The sequence below is a fragment of the Gadus morhua genome, chromosome 6, assembly GCF_902167405.1.
Source record: "Gadus morhua chromosome 6, gadMor3.0, whole genome shotgun sequence".
Taxonomy (NCBI): domain Eukaryota; kingdom Metazoa; phylum Chordata; class Actinopteri; order Gadiformes; family Gadidae; genus Gadus; species Gadus morhua.
Genome location: NC_044053.1, coordinates 7,007,370 through 7,014,372, shown reverse-complemented (window position 1 = coordinate 7,014,372; position 7,003 = coordinate 7,007,370). Strand labels below are relative to the sequence as shown.

At 38.8% G+C, this 7,003-nt stretch overlaps 1 long non-coding RNA gene across 1 annotated transcript; it reads right to left on the bottom strand.

Annotated features, from left to right (window-relative positions):
• Window positions 1-2,075: 2,075 nt before the first annotated feature.
• On the bottom strand, window positions 2,076-6,075 carry LOC115546075 (uncharacterized). The gene is made up of 4 exons (XR_003977184.1): window positions 5,963-6,075; window positions 4,243-4,458; window positions 3,980-4,068; window positions 2,076-2,941 (listed from the first exon to the last, which is right to left on the bottom strand). It is a non-coding gene; the product is annotated as an uncharacterized LOC115546075 (long non-coding RNA).
• Between the last annotated feature and the right edge of the window lie 928 nt (window positions 6,076-7,003).

Sequence of the window (7,003 nt, the reverse complement as noted above, 5' to 3'; positions counted from 1 at the left end):
GGGAACGCTCCGTTCACTTGCATGGACATGGACTCATCTAGCTGCGTTGGCGCGTTGACGCGTTGGAAGCGTTGAACCACCACACAATGATCAAGCGTCAGGTTAGGCGCGTTACTCGCGTTATCCAACGCGAGTTCCCCATTACTAAATTAATGAACGTTAATGAATGGTTATCATGGCAACGCACGTTTCATTCTAGAATTCCACGGTCAGTTTCATGAACGCGACCCGCACCAGGTCATGTGCGGTGATCGCGATGGCCCATTATCTACCGCAGTGTGCTCTAAATATCGCGATATTTCATTTTTGCGATTATTGCGACAGCCCTACTGTGAGTTAGAGATTTAGAGTGAGAGAGATAGTAAAAGGTGGGGAGGGGGAGGGGGAGAGAGAGTTAGAGGGAGAGAGAAGGGAGTGTGAAGGGCATGCAATAGCACACTCAGCCCTGGGCCAGTGAAAGAAGGGATTATTCAGCATGGGCCCGGTGTGCTGGTGCTGGCTGGCTTTAGAGATACACACCATGCCAGGCCCAGGGGCAGAGAGACAAGCTCAGAGGCTAACACAGTTGTGCTCAAAATATTCTGTTAATTATTGTTATAGTTCGAGTGATAGTGATAGATGGAGTGGGTTGAAGTAATAGTAATATGCAGTGATAAGGGGGGATGTTATAGGTGTTTACCCTTGGATCTGAATTTAGTTCATCTTTATAAAACGGCAAGATGTCTCTCAATCACATTGCACTTCCAAATAAGATGTTTGACTTGTCTTACTTTTTCCCACTTGTGGTTGGAAAAACATTGAAGAATGGTGGTGTCAAATATATGCATTTATTTGTTCTTGCTTTATTCAGTATGATTTGTGTTGCAGCTCTTGACCAAAAGACAGATACCAAGAACATAAAGACGTTTTAACATTAGGTAAGTTGTAAGTATTACAATTTTCTGTGTACGTGTTTGTCCTGACCTTTCCTCTAGTGTTATCATTGAGCAAGATAAGCGAGCCACTGACACCATCTATAAAGTTGATATGAGTCGCATTTTGGGGGAGTTTTCACATTTTCTGCTGTGCCAACTTTCTATAAACCACAAAGGGGATTATCCGTTGACATGGAAAGACAAAAAAAAAGATGAGCCAGGGCTCTACGCTAACTTTTTTTTTCAGGAGCACTCGTGCCCCTAAGTTAAAAAATTTAGGAGCACAGGAAAAAAAATGGGGGCACAATAGGTTTTTGTTTAGAACATTTATTAGCGTGCAGAAATTGCACACACCAACAGAACCCACTTACTAAAGCAAAATTAAGACAAATAAATAGACAAGATTACATTCAGGCTACACAAAACAGCACCAATTTCGGCTTCCACCGTACCAGGGTTATTGGGCTGGGTGTGATTTATATAGAACTGCGAGAATGCCTAGTGGACTCGATGTGTTTCACCACAGCATCGCGTTTCAGATTAGGGTTCCCCGTTATAAACAGAGAGGAGCCTGCCATTGCCGATGGGGCTTCCTTACAAAATGTACAGAACATTTTCATGTTCTTAGCATCATAAACTAGCCACCCGAAATCCTTCAACCAGTCGGGGGTTGAATTTGTAGACTTTATCGTCTACCATAACAGCATTAACTTTCTCCACGCAGTCTATTCATAATATTGTAATGACCACGGAAGAGGCAGTGAATGAAGTATTGATTAGACAGCGATTTAGATACCTAATAAACCGTTGGAACACACAAGACTGGTAACCATAGCAACGTAGGTAAACAAACCCTGCTAAACCCTCCCGTCGCTACGGCTATCCGGAGGAGCACAGAGCTTTTGGCCGTGATATTGTATATACAATACAATAATATTACATTATATACTATTCTATATAGAGCTCGGGGAGTCGCAAACGGCAGCAATCACTTTCTCCTCCATGCTGCGGTTCACCCCGGACTGCACTGACTAAAATCAAAAGGGAAATGATTTTTGTATTGCACATTATTCAACACATTACTCTCTAATGTAGATCTTGAATGTCTCTTGTAAGTATCTGTGTTCCTTGTGTGTTTGTTAAAAAAAAACCTACAAGAGATAAAACAAGTCGTACTTTATTAATCCAAGGCAGGAAACAACGATGCAATCAGTTCTATTTAGTTCACGTCTCATTTCAAATCTGTTGTCCCAGACAGGAAATGAGGGTGTAAGAATACCAAACGAAATCCACAATGTACACAATAACAGCAGAAATATAAAGAACACAAGAGTATTAAAAAAAGAAGAATAGATATAGTAAAATAATATTCATATTGTTGATGCTGAACTGTATCGATGTCTACATGTAGCATAGAACACTGGCCAGTCTTGCAATACACTGTAATGCCAAGTGCAAGCCGCAGAGCTCCACAGTACTAAGATAATACTATACTCTTTCAATCACAGATGAATAATGATGGTCCCAAAGCCTGCTTCTTTCCACTTTTGTGGAGTCAAGTCTTCTCCCAATTGGATTCAGCACAGGAACATAATGAAGGAAGGAACCCAAATATATGAAGACAAAATTCTGAATTATCTCTAGTAAGGAATGGCTAAAGTTTTCTGCCATTCCTTACAAAATTATAACATTTTCCTTGTTGCTGTCATAAGATAACAGACATGTACAAGCAGGGATGTGCTTAACAAGGTTAAAAAGATACAAAGAAAATGTGTATTTTTCTTCTGTATCTTTGTATCTATCTATCTTTATATTTATATCTCTATATTAAACAGGTAATTACTAACAGGTTCTTTCTTCGATTCGTCCAAGAAAATGTTGCCCTTTTCATCACAGCAGAGGAGCTTCACCACGTTGTCTTTTTGATGCTCCAGACGCCTCCACTCAGTCCCGTTTTCATCTTCCCACCTAAAGCGGTATTCTTCACCCAAGATATTCGGCAGATTTTCTTCAGGTTGTTCAACCAGCTACGGACACAAAAGACTGGTTAAACTCCAAAGGTAACTGTAAATACTGACCACATAACTGTTATTGTTGAAATGGAAGCTTGAAAGCTAACCAGTTAACTATATAATTCAATCACACATTATTATTAATTTGTCTCAACATGTCTGTCTTTCTTGGGCATCTCCCTAACTTGTGTTTAATATGAAATGAGTCAACATCCATGTAATTAATGCTGATATGGGAACGCCAACCTGATGAAAATGATTTGCATTTGTGGTTAATTGTATGATTAATAAAAAAGGACGTTACAATGAATAACGTGAAACAGCTAGGACTTTTTAATATGAGGTGATCCCGTCTTGTCTTGGGATCTAGCCCACACTTGTCCAAAACGAAAACACCCAACTGGCCACACTCACACTGGCAGATTTGAGCACGGTTAGGTGTGAAAACGGCCACGGCCACGGCCAGATGGCCTAGTGTGAGTGCACCTCAGAGTGTGAAAGTAGTACAACTGCTTTGAAGCAATTTCCTGTAGAGGTACAGACACATACTGAAACCGGTTGCCCAAAGGTATGATGCACAAAGAGTACAGCATAGCAAAAACTATAAGGAGATTATGAAAGTTGCTTTTAAAATACAGGCTCCCAAGTCACCACTGTTACCAATCCGTTGTATCAAGAGTTTTTGTTGAAAAATCAGATTACACCACTCTTGTAGTTGCTAGAAATTGAGAGGGCCAATGGCTAACCTGTCACTGTTACATACATTGAGTAGAATATAATTTTTTCAGATTTCTTTGGGGTTGAAGCTGAAGTGCCAACACTCACAACGGTAGTTCAAGATGTGTGTGCAGCTTCTCAGGCCCTGGTTCTGATTGGTACCAATACACTTGATACATATCAAACTTAGAAATGTAGCCTTCCTGTACCGACAGTGATATATTGTTTCATCTTCTTATGCCAAATGTACTTATTTTAGGTCGCTTTGGATGAAAGCGTTTACTAAATGCCCTAAACTTAAATGTAAAATGAATTCAAATATAGCTTTATATTTACCTCCAGGTCCTTTCCGACTTTGAGATAGAAGCGTTTTCCTTCACAATCGAATAAGAAAGCAACATGCATGTCCCACTCATAGAACGTCGCTGTGTATGAAATCAGAAAGCAAACATTATGATCATGCAGGAGGCAATGGTAATTTAACTCACATACTGTATATAAGTTGGACCCGAATGACACCAATCTGCAATAGTTCCATTTTCAAAAAGAAAATCCAAATCCCATCACTGCTGCAATCTGAATTATAGAGACTCATTTACCTTTATACTGGGCGTGTAATTGGACTGATTTGGCTTTCAATGATTCTCCATGAATCAAATGTTTGAAGACAATCACTTGCCTCCCATCAAATTGGTTCAGGTAGCCCATCTTCTTTTGAGGTTCACTCATGACGATAGTGGCAGCAGAAAAAACTCTGTTTTGGACACCAGGTTGAATTAGGAAGATGATGAAGCTTTTTTGTGTTAAAGTTATATCTGAAAAGGAGGAAAAAATCCGATATTAGGCTCTGGCAGGGAGAAAACATTGATGGGGCACTCTCAAGTGTCAGACATAGTCCTTTTAATTGACAATGTGGAAGTTTCTAAAATTCTCTGAAATGATATAGTAAAAACACTTTGTTTTGGGTAAGTGAGTTTTGTCAATTTAGAAGACGCGTATACAAAGCGACTTGACACCAGTAGAAAATGTGTAATCGTTGGTCTAAAAGTTTACTTATAGATTCAACAAAAACTAAAATTGATTTTCCTTCCGTTCGGCCAGAGAGGGGTGTCTCTTACAGCCACTTTTTGCAGAGTTCATGAATTTTAGTGCAATGGCATGCGCATGCCCTGTATGTAGCCTAACTGATTTCACCTAAACCAGCAATTCTTCATCAATCCCAACTAATTATTTGGGTAGTAGAAATTTTATTTAATTCATAAATCGGAGCAAAGTCTATCTGTGATGTTTCCAGTTTGTTTACATCAGCCTACTAACTATGTGCATGTCATAGAATGATTCAGAATAGCTGGAATGGATGATTGCATATTAATCTGACAAAAGTGTGTGAAAGTACTAAAGAAAAACACGCGTGTGTGTGCAACACCCACATTACATTTCATCCTCACCTGTTAATCTATTAAATTAATTATTATTGTTGCATTATTATATTATTATTGTTAATCGATGACGCCTACGACACTTGAAGCCCTGCCTTTCTCTGTGCGATCCGTGTGTTTCTTTTGGCTTTGGCTCCAGTGAGGAGACGTTGCACACTGATTTAAAATTATATTAAAAAAAACTAAAAAACTATTTTGTATGATTTAATCCCTTAACCCCTGAAATACTGGCCTGAATTCGCCAGCGGAGAGTCTTTGCCTTATGCATACATGTATGGAGTTTATTACGGTGGAAAAGTGACATCATGAATACGCGCGCATTTGACCTGCAGGTTAACCCTTCCCTTCAGACTACACCACGCTGTCGGGGTTTGTGTATTATTACACTGTGCATTATTTACCTAGGCCTTAACATATGCTGCATGTGGAGTATAAAGATGACAAAAGCCCCAAATTCTTGATATAAATTTCCCAAATCCATATAAGGAAGGTATTGGATTTACGGCTGCATGTTTATACATCAAATCAACCTTTAGCCCAGCGAAGACTATTTTAGTGGATCTTTTTTTTCTTTTTACATATAGCCTTTAAGTGAGGAATATAATGACATTGACGATAACTATATAATAACTCTCCATACACTATGACACTATGATATTACAATTAGGCTACGTTTTACATGAGTCAATCGTCTAATCCATAAGGAAACTTATATTCGACAGCGATGATTATTTAAAAATGTGTTATTTGAATAGGTCCTTGGCGATAAAAAAAACACATCCCCAAACACCGCTGTAACAATGTTGGAACCTATGTTTGGAAGTCGACTCCATCCTCGACAGTGACTATCGTATAGTAAACATTGAAGCGTACTACTTACAGCAGGTCTTTGCTCTCTCCAGCAGGTTAACGTGGTGTGAAGAACTATGCGCGAAGGAGTGTCGAGGTTTTAAACGGGCAGTCTGAACGTTCGGCTTCACTCGTCCTCGTTCGTGCTTTATATAGGGATGCGACGCCACGTGTCCCGCAGCCAATGAGTGAATCGGTGCTATTCCGCAGGTTAAAGCAGTCACTCATTGTCAAACATTGTATTACCCGTAATATTTTTTTGTTTAAGTTATTTGGTCAAATATAGTATGATCAGTGAATCAGCCTATAGCATCCAGTCTTTTGTACAGCAGTGTGTCATCATTTGGCCATAACGCCCGTTCTCTTCCTCATTATCCTTCTGCCAGCCAGTATTTAGCAATTGAGATGAACAACATTAAAACATCTGTGTGCACTACTGTAATAATTAACTAAAATAAAAATGTGTTTGTATAATATAATATGGGTGGAGTTTTGTTATTGAACACTAAAACTAAAGTTAAAACTTTGACCCCATGTTGTTATATGAAGCCCAACTCAAAGTCCATCAGTTTCAGTGAGGAGTGAGGAGACGTGTGGGTTCACCAAAATAGACTTATTCTAAATTTAAATATAGATATTTGTGCATTAATTGTTGCTAAACCTGGCATTGCACCCATATCGAAAGCTTGGCTTCCTATGAAACTGTGAATCAGCCTTTCTTTGGTTTTCACATAACCAACATGTCATGTCTGACGTTCTTTCTGGCAGACCTGCAAACTCCTCAGAGGAAAAAAGGTGACAGTGTCACGGGGGGATTTTTTTTTTATTGTAATATACAAATGACACTAGTCTGAGCGTGACTTAACAAAACTCAGCATACTTTATCAAAAATCAATGTCAAAACATCCTTGAGGCTTATAAAAAATATTATATTTACAACTGTCACAATTTTTTTATTATTATTATTTTTACTTATTATTGGAGAGACAAAAAACAATTATTATTCTGTGAAGTTGATGAATTGTCACTTTTAGGTTTTCTACCCAGTTACCAAAAAAAGAAACACTTGGAA